The sequence below is a fragment of the Vipera ursinii genome (assembly GCF_947247035.1).
Source record: "Vipera ursinii genome assembly, chromosome: 5".
In the NCBI taxonomy this organism is placed as follows: Eukaryota; Metazoa; Chordata; class Lepidosauria; order Squamata; family Viperidae; genus Vipera; species Vipera ursinii.
This window is the reverse complement of record NC_139518.1, coordinates 94,767,702-94,781,127: the sequence shown is the minus strand read 5'-3', so window position 1 is coordinate 94,781,127 and position 13,426 is coordinate 94,767,702. Positions and strand designations below refer to the sequence as shown.

The 13,426-nt window shown below is 43.1% G+C and overlaps 1 protein-coding gene across 1 annotated transcript in view; it reads right to left on the bottom strand.

Moving 5' to 3' along the window:
- Positions 1 to 13,042, bottom strand: part of BMPR1A (bone morphogenetic protein receptor type 1A) — a 66,811-nt gene extending 53,769 nt beyond the window's left edge. The window contains exon 1 of the mRNA XM_083364241.1: positions 12,905 to 13,042. The gene's annotated coding sequence lies outside the window, so the exon portion shown is untranslated. The remainder of the gene's footprint in view (positions 1 to 12,904) is intronic.
- Positions 13,043 to 13,426: the final 384 nt, after the last annotated feature.

The following is a 13,426-nucleotide window of genomic DNA, read 5'->3' as shown; positions in this document are numbered from 1 at the left end:
GCAGACATGCAACTATTTCTTTCTGAGGACCCAGTTTCCTCAGTGAAAAGATCCTGAACAAGGGTGTTTGAATGAGGGTAATGTGATAATGTAATGTGTAGGGACGCGGTGGCTCAGTGGGTTAGGACGCTGAGCTTGTCGATCAAAAGGTCGACAGTTTGGCGGGTTGAATCCCGAGTGCCGCGTAACAGAGTGAGCGCCTGTTACTCGTCCCAGCTTCTGCTAACCTAGCAGTTCGAAAGCACGTAAAAATGCAAGTAGAAAAATAGGGACCACTCCGGTGGGAAGGTAACAGCGTTCCGTGCGCCTTTGGCGTCTAGTCATGCCGGCCACATGACCACGGAGACGTCCTCGGACAAGCGCTGGCTCTTCGGCTTTGAAACGGAGATGAGCACCGGCCCCTAGAGTCGGAAACGACTAGCACGCATGTGCGGGGGAACCTTTACCTTTTTAATGTGATAATGTACAAAAGCTCCACCCATTGCATATGCGCACTGGGATGTTGGAGAAACATGAAAGAGGCAGATGAGGCTACTTTTGTCCGTCTCTGGCTCTGAAAAATATTCAGGTTGGGAAATCTCCTTGGAAATTGTACTCTTCTAGCAGAATCACCTTAAAACTTTACTTAACACTGTCCCTATGGGTATCCCTTTACATACACTTGATAAGGCTGAGCTATTCATTGTGAACATTTCTTAGATCACAGAACAAGATGAGGTTTTCTATCAGGAACGGCTGGTGAAAACCAGCCCTATCTTTATATATAACAAAGGTTCTTTTCAAGCTTAAAGACATACATTAAATATTTTATCACAGTCCCAGTTCAGCTTATCATCAAAGCATCTGGTGATATTTTAAGACATTTCTGAGCTTGCTTGACAATACAGTGAAATCACAATTCTGGTGGGACCCGAATGAAATTAGAAACGTACAAAACGTGCAGAAATACACATCCACTGCGTCCCTTTGTAGAAAGCCGTTACTCAAGTGACATCGATGTGTGTTATTTTTATATTATCTGCAGCAATTTCTCTGGCTTGCTGGGAGTATCTGGGATGTAGCAGACCTGGCTGTGATTTGGGGGAGGCGGGAATGCCAGGGTGGAAATCATAATTCATTGCTTGGCTGCATCTAACTTCTGGATCCACTATTTATTTATTTATTTATTTATTTTTGGGACTTATATGCCGCCCTATCTCCCGAAGGACTAGAGGGTGGCTAACAACAATAAAATACAACTATATTTGGTTGCTTGGGACCCTTTGCTTATACTACGTATGATTTTCTACAATATACTTGGCAAATTTTATTATATTTCTTCTGTATTTTAACTGAACACCTTCTAAATCAGAGAATCAACCCTGGCAACTTGAAGGCCTGTGGACTTTTAATTCCCAGAATTCCCCAGCCAGTCTTAAAAGTTGTCAAGGCTGGACATCCCCGATTTAAATCAACATTTGACTGCTCTTAAAATTGTTTATAAATTCTGGGAAAAGGCTATAAATCGAAGCTTGGGCTCTAATCAAGGAGAGGAGCAAACCTAGAACCAAGAAGAAATTTCCTGACAATGAGAACAATTAATCGGTGGAACAACTTGCCTCCAGAAGTGGTGAATGCTCCAACATTGGAAATTTTTAAGAGGAGACTGGACAACCCAATGGTATAGGGTTTCCTGCCTGAGCAGGGGGTTGGACTAGAAGACCTTCAAGGTCCCTTCCAACTCTCTTATTCTGCAGTCATGATTGCCCTCTTTTTCCTTTTGCTTTTAAGAACTTTTATTTATATCGTTCAGGCAGCAAGATAGCTTTTTATCTATTTAATTTCAGACTTTCTGTATGCATCAGTATGCATAGCACAGGCCAAGGAGGCATCAATCTGGAAGAACAGGTTTTCATTTTTTTTATTACTTTCTTTGCTGCAGAATTGGCTGCATCTGCAATTTTTGTTTACTGGAGATGGCTCTGGCATATCTTTTCTTGCCATTTCCTTCTCTTGATAATCTTAATTGTCTTTCACATTCCATCCTCCCTCCCATTCAACTGTTTTAATTCCACTGGTTGACTGTTCTCACCGTCAGGAAATTTTCTCCTTATTTCTAGGTTGAATCTCTCCTTGATCAGTTTCCATCCATTGTTCCTTGCCTGGCCTTCAGGTGCTTTGGAAAATAGGTTGACCCCCCACCCCTCTCTTTGACAGCCCCTCAAATGTTGGAAGACTGCTATAATGTCTCTCTGGTCCTCCTCTTCACTAGACTAGCCATGCCCAGTTCCTATATCTGTTCTTCGTGTTTTAGCCTCCAGTCCCCTAATCATCTTTGTTGCTCTTCTCTGGATTCTTTCTAGAGCAGACATGTCAAACACAAGGCCCGGGGGCCGGATCCGGCCCGCGAAGTGGTTTCATGCGGCCCGCGAAGCCATCCTGGAAACAGTGAGGGGACGGCCCCCTCTGCCTTGGCCCTGGCCCAGAGACCCTCCTTCTGCCAGAGACCCCCAGATCTGTCCCACTCCTGCCCACGCACCCATAGGCACCCTTGATGCCAACGATGTAGAGCTGGCCACGTCCACCCAGTAGGCCATACGCACTCTAGCCACGCCCACCCAGTAGGCCATGCCCACCCAGGCCACACCAACCCGGCCCCGAGGGTAACCACAATGCTGATGCGACACTCAATGAAATTGAGTTTGACACCCCTGGTCTAGAGCCTCAACATCTTTTTTACAGTATAGTACAGGGGTCTTCAAACTTGGCCCTTTTATGACTTGTGGACTTCAACTCCCAGAATTCCTCAGCCAGACATGCTGGCTGAGGAATTCTGGGAGTTGAAGTCCACAAGTCATAAAAGGGCCAAGTTTGAAGACCCTTGGTATAGTAGATGCAGTATTCTAGGTGAGGCCTTACTAAGGCTTTATAAAGCGGTATTAGTACCTCACGTGATGCTGCTTCAATCCCTCTCTTAATGCAGTTTAGGATTGCATTGGCTTTTTTGACTGCTGCTGCACACTGCCGGCTCATATTTAATGGATTGTCCACTAGGACTCCAAGATCCCTTTCAATGACTGCTATTAAACCAGGTTACACCTAATCTGCATGTGTACTGTTGGTTTTTCTTGCCTAAGTATAAGACTTCTTTTTCTCTACATTGAATTTCATTTTGTCTGGGGTCAACTCTTTTTGATCAATTCTTAATTAACCAGCAGAAACAAATATTATCATTGAAGGCATATAATGGACCAGTTTCTATGCTATCTGGTTGTTGTTGTTTTTTGGGGGTGGGGTGGGGAGAAATCAGATTTAATTGAGGGAAATGAGATTTAAAGCTAGGAATAAAAGTGAGATATTTGGGGCTTGGCTTGTGTCCCTATTTTCTGTACCTAGCATAATGAATCTGGGGAAACCTTCTCCACGGGAAATTTAAATTTAGCTCCAAATTTGGTGTGAATGAAGAATGACCTTGACAAACAGCTCAGAATTTCTCTGAGAATTTTAAGTAATTTTATTTTAAGTAAATATTTTATTTATTTCTGTTAAAATTTATTTGCCGCATACTTGGCAAAGCTATTCTTCAAGAATCTCACTCGATACACTACAATTATCTGCTGAGAAAATTGTTTTTAATTCTTCACATATTGTTATCATTTGGGTTTCAGAATTCAGACACTGGGGGTGCTTAAATTATTTGCCTTCAGTCACAGGTTTGGCAGATACTGAGATACTTATTTACTGATTCTTGGATAATGTGGCAATTATATAAATGAGATATATTAGGATGAAGGGATATTTTGTTATCCTTTCACCCATGAAAATCTTCTGCTTTGCAAAAATTCTGAGTTCTGAATAGCTGGTAAATTGCTTTCAGCTGGTAAACCTCCCACAATACAGGGCTGAATTTCCTTAGAGTGGCTCTTGAGATTTTATTCTATTCAACTTAACAAATTTCTTATTTTAACACTGTTGCGATGCCAAAGCTCCCTTAAACGCCTGTTTCCGAACAGAAGAAATAACTGGGGCTACCACCAATCCAACAGCTCATGAAGAAACTGCAAAAAGTAAACTGAATTTCTCTCTTCAATCTATGCAATAACAAAATGCAATAAATACAACAAAAGCAGCTGTGAGTGTGTGGAACACCTCAGAAAGTATTTAATATCACTGATTTGCGGCTGTGAGGTGTAATTCAAATCTTTTGGGGTCTCATTCTGCTGCGACAATATTTGGGGTTAAAATTCATAGCGTTTTTAAAATTTTACAGCAGCACAAAAGCAACATTTTGGACTCTTGTGTCTGAAATCAATTATTATATATATACATATACATACACACATATATATACATATACATATATATATATACACATATATATACATATACATATACATACATACATACATATACATATACATACATACATACATATACATATACATATACATATACATATACATATACATATATATATATATATATATATAGGGATGCGGTGGCTCAGTGGGTTAGGATGCTGAGCTTGTCGATCAGAAGGTCGGCAGTTTGGCGGGTCGAATCCCGAGTGCCGCGTAGCAGAGTGAGCGCCTGTTACTCGTCCCAGCTTCTGCCAACCTAGCAGTTCGAAAGCACATAAAAAATGCAAGTAGAAAAATAGGGACCACTCCGGTGGGAAGGTAACAGTGTTCCGTGCGCCTTTGGCGTCTAGTCATGCCGGCCACATGACCACGGAGACGTCCTCGGACAAGCGCTGGCTCTTCGGCTTTGAAATGGGGATGAGCACTGGCCCCTAGAGTCGGAAACGACTAGCACGCATGTGCGGGGGAACCTTTACCATACACACACACACACACACACACACACACACATGAGCTAGGAAAGATAATTCTACATCTGACTTACAGGTTGCCAACATCACCTTTCGGAGCCATCTCGTCAGTTTTTACTTAGTGTATGCCCACTTTCTTTTTTATATGACCCAAGATGTTCATATTAGTCAAGGGCACTGTCCTTTTTTTTTAAAAAAAAATTACCTACTTATCTCAAATCTCTGAAGTGCCATTTCTTACCTCATTTATTTCTGCACCTTTCCTCTGCTCCCTTCTTGTCATCTATGCATACCTAAAAGCTCTCTTTTCCTAGTTTGGCACAAGCCCAATTATTATTTTTTCTCCATTCGCACCATCTTCTCTTTTCTTTACAGTCTTCTGTGAGTTCCATCTTTTCCAGCGGCCTCTCCTGCTTTTTTTATTATTTTTTTCCCCCGTGTGTCTCCTTGCTTAGTTTGGCATCTTAGCTGGAGTCAACCATACCAGATGCTTTTGACTGCAAAAGGCTGGAAAAACAGATGACGTCTCCACCACTTACCTCTGACTCTAAAAAAAAAAAAAGGGGGGGGGGTTTATTGGATATAATGACGCACTATTTTCCCAAACTCCATACCACTTTTGAAATGCAGGAGTAAGATCTAAATGTTCCCGTAAAGATGTGAGAAAAAGGATATGGGGATTCCTTCATTAATCCCTTCAGAGGTGATTAATATAATGAAATATTAATTAAAATATCTTTTTTTCATTTTTAAGTGATTCAAATTCCCTTTTTTTTTTTATCGACAAGCCTCAAATTATCTCAAATGCAAGTTTGGTGAAATTAAAGCACTGGTGCCTGACATATATTCTCACCTTTTATAATTTCTATTTTATGTAATTTTTTTTTAAAAAAATTGTGCAACAGACTTCTTAGCGTACTCAAGAGACTTTCATTTGGGCATCCTGTTTAACTCCATTCAAATTCTACCCAGGTGGATTCCGGGCACCGAGATATCAGACGCACGTCTGAGATCAAAGGGCTTCAGAAAAGTGCCGTTTTCTTTAAGAGCCGCCAATACACTTGATTAAATTATAAATGATATGCTAAATTCTCCTCTGTGCAGGGGAAGAACTGAGGAATCTTCTTGTCTAGGCAAATCCCAAGGCAAACAGCCAGAAGATTATTACCTTATCTTTGGCCCTGAGTGAAGACAATCCAATCTTGAAAAGAGCCAAGTAATATATATACCAACCCGGGGGTCTCCAAACTCGGCAACTTTTAAGACACCCTCCCCCCAGAATTCCCCAGCCAGCCATGCTGAGTCTTAACATTGCCGGGGAGTTTTGAGACTTGTGCACCAACCAACCATTCCCTTCAAGCATCCCACTGGCCCAAAATATCTGTTCCGGTGATTTATTTTTTTGGCAAGATGCACACAAATGGGCTAAAAAACAATGACCTTTCCTTAACAGGATGTGTTCATCTAGACCCCCGTGGCTCGTGATGATGATGCTTCAGTGCATCTTGTAAATCCGGTCTTGGGGTTTGTGTTTGAAAATAATTGTGACTTATCCAAGGATGACTCAAGGTGCAGAGAGAACCAGAGATTGGCTATTCCAAGGAGAAAGAGGACACCAATCCAGCTGTTAACCACAGCTTCCCTTCCCACTCTGTCACTCACTCTATCAGTGCCTGAAGATCCTTAATTTAGCCGGGCAACAGTTTTCTCCAATGAAATGAAACAAAACACGTTTTTGTGCATTTGGACCCTAGAGGTCGGGGGACCCCGAGAAGGAAAATTAATAGGGAAAAAAAATGGGTTCGTCCGTAGCTCTTCCATCTATCCACGCGATCTAAACTCTTTGCCTTCCAGATGTCTTTAAAAGCTAAACTGCCTATAAACTAGTTGCTAACTGGGACAGCAAATCAAAGATATCGCAAAAGCTGAAGTGAGAGATGGGTGTGCCAATGAAACCGTCCGTTTACCTGTTCCTACTTGCACCAGGGCGGCAGATACTAGCAAAATGCTAGGGTAGAAACACAGAACGCGGCTAGCGTGTGCCAATACACACAGTCCTCGACTCCCGACCACAACTGAGCCCAACCTTTCCGTTGCTAAGCGAGACATTTTTTTTAAAAAAAAGCGAGTTTTGCCCCATTCCTTGCCAAGGGTGGTGGGTGGTTCAGTGAAAGCGCTTGCAGTTGTTCAAGTTAATGAACACAGTCGTCAAGTGAATCTGGCTTCCCCAATGACTTGGCTCATGGGGCAGAAGGGGGAATCACGCGATCCCACAATGCTGCAACCGTCACAAAGGCGAATCCGTCGCCAAACTTTTGAATTCTGATCGTGTGACCGCTGGGACTTGCTGTAAACCTTCGGTTCATCGAGAGGCCAATTGCTGGCGCAAAGCGAGGAAAAAAAAAGCGAGGCACACCCCGTCCCCCCCAAAATGTCGCAGAAACGACGGGATCAACGTCTAATCGTAAAGCAGAGGTTTTCTAAAAAGAAAAAAAAAAAGACGCCCACCCCCAAGTTGGAATTCTTACTGGCTTCGTTGACCTTGCTAAGAGGTTCACTGAATATTATAACAGGCAAGGAAGGGATTTGATACAAATTCTTTTATGGATTTTTTTTTTTTAAAAATGTAGTAATTTCTGATGGCCTTTTCTCTGTATTCTAAGCGGTATTGATGGAGTCCTTGGTCCGGGATTTTGGGTGCATTCTGTTAAGTTAGTGCAGGGGGTCCCCAACGTTCGGTTTGTGGACCGGCGCTGGTCCCTGGCATGCCAGCAACGGGTCTGAGCAAACAAGCGAAGCTCCATCCACACTATGCAAAACCACCTTTCTCCGCGGAACCGGTCCCTGGTGCCCAAAAGGTTGGGGGGGGGGGCCCGACTGAGTTAGTGTACTTGAGGTGTGGTGGTTCAAAAATTGTAGCCATAATAAGCACCGTTTTGCCCAGTTAAAAGATTACAGAATGAGAGCTTTTAGTGGCAGATGAAAGACGTTTTATTAAATTTGCCCAATTCCATATTACTTCTCTTATCAGCCATGATAATCGTGATGTTTTTAAATAGGTTTAAGAATAAACTGATCATAAAATGAAAGACAGTTTAACTGGCCTAAAAGAATGGGAGCGTTGTTTTTAAAAGTAGACTATTTTGTACGCATACAAGCATATTGCTCCTGGCATTTTGAATTGTTATTTAGGGGGGGGGGGAATGAAAACACAATCCTATCAATCTTTCAAATAATCGTTATCACTTAATTACTGGAAGGCATGATCACCTTAAACCTGTAGCTATAGATTAAGATTACAAATTTAGGGGCTAAACTCTTATTGATCACAGTTGGATTAACTTTCAGGTTACAGCAAGCAAACATAGCAATCTACCTTAATGAAGAAAGCAATATTTCCCATGTGGCATTTATCCTTCATTTTAAGGATCAAAGTACGATTGTGAAATACTTCTAATAAGTGTGAGACTTCAAACACATTACAAATTCAGTTCTACCTTACCATCTGGCAGCGGTTTCTAAAATTTCACCAGGAAATTTATCCTACGTTTATAAACATAGTACGAATTATGCATTTTTCTTCTACTTAAATATTGTTTTCCCATTTACATTATCTTGATGACGGCCTTCACAAAGTCATAGTAATTACTGATGTGTTGTAAATACTTTTAAGGTTGTTGTTTTGTTTTGTTTTTAACAAAAATTATATTTTGGCCCTAGTCTTCTCCATTTCTGCTTCAAAATTCAAAGAGATGATAAATTAAAATATACTGGCAAGTGTCCAGTGGTACACAAACAGTGTTATCTTCACACGGGGAGAGGGGGGGGCCTCTCTTGCCACTTCTACATTCCCAAAATCTGCACCTGAAAGACTTCTAACCCTCCAGAGCAGCAGAGGAAAGAATAATAAGGGAATCTTCCCAACTGCTGGTGATGAAATTCAAATATTTATACGGGCGTGCTAAAAGCCCATATGGTGATCCAATCTGAACTGGATGGCTTACAGACCACCAGAAGAGGAAGAAGATGGAAGACTAAACATAATGTAATGTAATGTAATAAATGACACCCCAAAAGCCTTGGTGGAGCAGTGGGCTAATGCCTCCTTAAGTAATACCAGCTGCCTGCCATTAGTGCAGGTTCGAGTCCCACCAGGCTCAAGGTTGACTCAGCCTTCCATCCTTCCCAGGTAGGTAAAATGAGGACCCAGATGGTTGGGGGCAATAAGCTGACTTTGTAAAAAATGCCGCTGGGGGGGGCGAAAGCCCCTAATAAGCAGGCATATACATAGAATGAAGGCTACTGCTAAACACATTGATTTGTGCTTCTTAGATTGTAAAACCACCCTGAGTCTTCGGAGAAGGGCGGGATATAAATGGGATTAAAAAAAAACGCAATCATCTTCTAGGACAAACTAAGATGATCTACACAGGGTTCTCAAAGAAATAGCCAGCTCAAAGATGCTTTGAAAAACTTAGCAGGATTGTAGCCTGCCTGCACTTAAAAACATCATTCCAAAGATGGGAGGTAATGACTGTACAGGCCCAACCTGGGCAAGTGACATAAGGGACAAGACGCAGAGGAAGCCTTCTCATTTGGATCCGAGAGTATTTCATTGTCAAGCCTACTAGCATCTTGTATCTGGATGGTACAAATGCAGGGTTTGTTTCTGAGCAGGCTTTCCAGTACTGCTATTATAAAAAAAAAAGTAACTCAAAAAAGAAGGGGTTTTATAGTGAGTGAGATGTTTTTATACTATTTACTTTTATAATGTGGGAAACGTAAAAAACAACAACATTGGGATGATTTAAAAGGTTATGAAATGTTTTGGATATTTAAACGTACCCAATTTCGAGGAAACGATAACCGACAAGAAATGTTTTGAACTAAGCTTAAATAGTTCTGAAAACAGGACTTGCAGCCGTTTACCTAAGATGGCTTTCTGCAAATGCAGCTAGCTGTACAATAAGCTGATGAGGAAAGACGCTACATGTTGATGCGATAGTTAAATGCTAGAAAAACGCTTGCATTCAACTTCGTATGTATTGAAAGTACTGAGAACTATATCTGCTCCATGTCGGCAAAAGGGGAATACTATTGGAAGGAGAGAAGACCAAGGAACAGTATTTCTTGTTAGCACGTTGATTATGAAAGCGTAGAAATTAACTACTGATTGTTGTTATATATATATATATATATATATATATATATATATATATATATATATATATATATATATATATATATATATATATATGAACCCAGACAACTGTGCTGTTTACTAAGCACTAAAGGTTTGTTATTCTAAAAAAATTAATCAATTATATTAAAAAAAGAGAAGTCAGCTACTGTACATCAGTTACTGAACTCAGAAACCTCACTTTCACTGATTCCCCGTTTCAGAAACCATCATATGGTTAACACAAGCAGTGTAACTACTGACATATCATATCAAGTTCCAAATGGAAACAAAACAGGCCTTGAACAAATGACATTCAGCATATTCCTAAAGATTAATACAAGAGCAAGCTGAAGACTTCAAACTGCTGTTTAACATCTTAACTTTCTTACTAAGAGGTAAATATCTTCCAATTTCCTGAGCATTGTAAGCAAGACCCATGACACAAGTCGAGATAAACAGCTTAACCAGAAGCTTGCATTCCATTCTCACTACAAATGCAATATATATATATATATATACATACACATATATATACACATATATATATACATATATACATATACATATATATATATATATATATATATATATATATATATATATATATATACACACATACACACATATACACACACACACACACACATATAAAAATGCACTATGTTGATTGGAGACTTGCTAGAGAATGCAAAACCTACTTTTAAAGAAAGACGTTTAATTCCAAATGGATTCTTAAACTGCATCTAACAAGAACGAAAACAGGATTTTTGGTGTGGGGCAAGTACATATTTTCTAGATTACCATATAACCGCTTGCAATTCAAGTTGCCATGGATTTGCAGGAGAAAGATATACCTGTTGAAACGTCTCATAAATGTTACCGGCAAACTTGGAAAAGTGTATTTCTCCAGAAGTGCTTTTTCAAGTGATAAATCTTCTGTGAAAGGAAAGCTAAACACAGTGGCAGACCATGAGAAGTATTTGGCCAACCCCCTCTAGAAAATTAAGTCACACGTCCTATTTGCTCTTTCCCAAATGGGGCATACACAACGCACAGAGGAAACAAAAGTACAAAGAAACATTAGACTTAAGTTTAAGGATCCGTGTCTTAACAACTGATGTTTCTAGAGTTTGGGCTATATCAAAATTATCCTTGCCCAATCTGGTGCTCTTTGGGAAAGTTGGACTACAAAACTAATTATCAATAGCAGCGTATACTACGGCCCAAACATCTGGAAGGGGAGAAGTTTAAAGCCGGTGATCAAAGGCAACAGTTTTTTCCCACTGAATGCAACCCCCGGCAAGAACAAAATACGCATTTTCCAATCCCAAACTTTTATCACTTACTTTATTTTTTATAGCCTTTTATGGCAATGACCCTCTCTACCCCCTCTGTCACCAAACGGCTTTACTGGATTTATTTTCTTTCCTTACACAATAAATGAATGAGGAACGATAGCATCTAACCAGGATTTGTAGCAAAAGAAAACAACTGAGCGAATCAACAACAACAATCGAATGAGGAGGCTTTATGTTAGCCCTTCCCAAATGACTGGTGGCGATCCATCCCCAAATATTGATCTCTTTTTTGGGGGGGGATGGGGGGAGGAGAGGAAATCCACCCATTTCTCCCTCCCACGCTCTCCAAACCTAGTGCAACCGGATTACCCACGACTCTTAATTCGGGGTGTCCTGCAGATGAGCAGCAATGACTCTGGCTTGATTAAGGCTGCTAATTAGGTGCTCCTTTGATCCTCTTTGTTTACTTCCAGGGGTGCAGTCGAAGGGACAAGCAGCCACCCCCTTAATTAAAAAGGAAGCAGGGAAGGAAGGGAGAGAGGGGGAGGAAGGAAGGAAGGAGGGGGAAGGAAGGAGAGAAGGGGAAGGAAGGAAGGAAGGAAGGAAGGAAGGAAGGAAGGAAGGAGGGGGAAGGAGAGAAGGGGAAGGAAGGAAGGAAGGGGGAAGGAAGAAGGAAGGAAGGAAAGAGAGAAAGGAAGGAAGGGGAAGGAAGAAGGAAGGAAGGAAAGAGAAAGGAAGGAAGGGGAAGGAAGAAGGAAGGAAGGAAAGAGAAAGGAAGGAAGGGGAAGGAAGAAGGAAGGAAGGAAAGAGAGAAAGGAAGGAAGGGGAAGGAAGAAGGGGGAAGGAAGGAGAGAACAGGAAGGAAGGAAAGAGAAGGGAAAGAAGAATGGGAAGGAAGAAGGAAGGGGAAGGAAGAACGAAGGAGAGAACGGGAAGGAAGGAAGAAGGGGGAAGGAAGGAAAGAGAGAAGGAAGAAGGGGAAGGAAAGAAGGAAGAAGGGGTAAGGAGAGAAGGGGAAGGAAGGAAGAAGGGGGGAAGGAAGGAAGGAGAGAACGGGAAGGAAGGAAAAAGGGGAAAGGAAGGGAGGGGAAGGATGGAAGGAAGGAAGGAGAGAACGGGAAGGAAGAAGGGGGGAAGGAAGGAAGGAGAGAACGGGAAGGAAGGAAAAAGGGGGAAGGAAGGAAGAAGGGGAAGGAAGGGGAAGGAAGAAAGGAAGAAGGGGAAGGAAGGAAGAAGAAGGAAGGAGAGAACGGGAAGGAAGGAAGGGAAGAGAGAAAGGAAGGAAGGAAGAGGGGGGAAGGAAGGAATGGGAGGAGGAGGAGGAGGAGGCAAGGGAAGAAAGGAAGGAGAGAAAAAGGAAGGAAATAAGAGGGGGGGAGGCGGGAGGACCAGCCCCTCCCTCCCCTCCGCCCAGGGGAGACCCCGGCCCTTTCAGCCTCCCCTGAGTCCCAGCCAGCTCCCCGCAACCCAGCCCCTTCCCCTTCCCCTTCCCCTCCCTCCCAAGGCGCCCTTCCACCGCCGGCCCAGCGCAAGGCCTCTCCGCCTCCTCCCGCCCCGCCAAGAGCCCCGGCCGGGAGGGAAAGGAAAGAAGGAAGGCCTCCCTCGCTCGCTCACCCGCGGGGCATGGTCCTCGGGGGCGCCCCCCGGGATCGCCTGGCTCCGAAGCGCTTCCCCCGGCCGAGGCAGCGACCAGCCCGCTTCGACGCCCGGCCCGACTGGAGCTGCCCTCGGTCCTCTCACGGCGGCTTGGGACGGCCCACGCGCATGCGCGGCAGAAGGAGCCCGTGGAGGGGGTGGGGGTGGGTGGGAAAAGAAGGACAGAGGCTCGGGTGCGCGCGCGCGGGCGGAGGGAGAGGGCGCGCCTCGGCGGTGGCACGCTTCCAATCCCGGCTCGGGAAAGGAGGCGGTGGCCGCCCAGGGGCGTCGGGGCGTCCAATCAGAGGCGGCGGAAGGAGCTGCTGGCACCGCACCCCGCGCGAAGAGAAATAATAATAATAACAATAAAAAAAAGAGTCCGGCCGTCGAGGGAGGGAGGGAGGGAGGGGGAGCTTCTTCGCCTTCCCCGGCGGAGACTGCCGAGTTGGGTTCGGGAAGCTCGTTCCTTCTCTCGCTCTCTCTTTTTTTTTTTAAAACTCT